Source organism: Rhipicephalus sanguineus, chromosome 3 (genome assembly GCF_013339695.2).
Source record: "Rhipicephalus sanguineus isolate Rsan-2018 chromosome 3, BIME_Rsan_1.4, whole genome shotgun sequence".
Lineage (NCBI taxonomy): Eukaryota > Metazoa > Arthropoda > Arachnida > Ixodida > Ixodidae > Rhipicephalus > Rhipicephalus sanguineus.
Genome location: NC_051178.1, coordinates 79,503,778 through 79,504,749, shown reverse-complemented (window position 1 = coordinate 79,504,749; position 972 = coordinate 79,503,778). Strand labels below are relative to the sequence as shown.

General features: G+C 44.7%; 1 non-coding gene across 1 annotated transcript; it reads right to left on the bottom strand.

Annotated features, from left to right (window-relative positions):
* Positions 1-223: 223 nt before the first annotated feature.
* On the bottom strand, positions 224-295 carry Trnam-cau (transfer RNA methionine (anticodon CAU)). Its single transcript has one exon. It is a non-coding gene; the product is annotated as a tRNA-Met (tRNA).
* Between the last annotated feature and the right edge of the window lie 677 nt (positions 296-972).

Below are 972 nucleotides of genomic sequence, written 5' to 3'. Positions count from 1 at the left end.
TAAACGCACATACATTAGCTTTGTCAAACCATTAAAAGAAATGTTTCGCAAAAGAAAAGTTGCATATAGCAGAGCGTGGTTTCGATCCACGGACCTCTGGGTTATGGGCCCAGCACGCTTCCACTGCGCCACTCTGCTGCCTGTCTTACGTGAGGCTAAACACACATACATTAGCTTTGTCAAACCATTAAAAGACATGTTTCGAAAAAAGAAAGCTTGCATATAGCAGAGCGTGGTTTCGAACCACGGACCTCTGGGTTATGGGCCCAGCACGCTTCCACTGCGCCACTCTGCTGCCTGTCTTACGTGAGGCTAAACACACATACATTAGCTTTGTCAAACCATTAAAAGAAATGTTTCGCAAAAGAAAAGTTGCATATAGCAGAGCGTGGTTTCGATCCACGAACCTCTGGGTTATGGGCCCACCCACGTAACACAAAAGAAGCTATTTGCTGTCTAAAAGACATCTTGAACGGCTACAAAAAGGGCTAATAGACGTCTTGGTCAAGACATTCCGGTAGCCGTAGACGTCTTTTCGACGTCTGATAGCTGTGCTAATGCCCCGCTAGTTGACGTCTTTAAAAGACGTTTTGAAAAGACCAAGGTAAGACGTTTTATAGACGTTCTTGTTTTTTCGCCTTTTTCGAAATTTTGGACTTTCGAAATATAAAATAAACGAATAGAACTGTCTTTGCAGCATGCTTGGTCGGCAGCCTGACTGCTACCATAGGAAGATAGAGATTGAAGGGACCGAAAGAGCTCCCGCGAGAGCACTTTCCTGTTTTTCTCCAACTTCCTATGTCAGTCGTCGAGCAAGTGACCAAACAATCAAGCAAGATCACTAACATACGTACATACCTGTTCACCCACGCATGTCCTCACTGTTGCATATATAAATTTTCGACGCTGAGTTTACTCGCGTTTATTGCGGACCGAATCAACTTGTTGCGGTCGCTCATATATGCCGCGTGA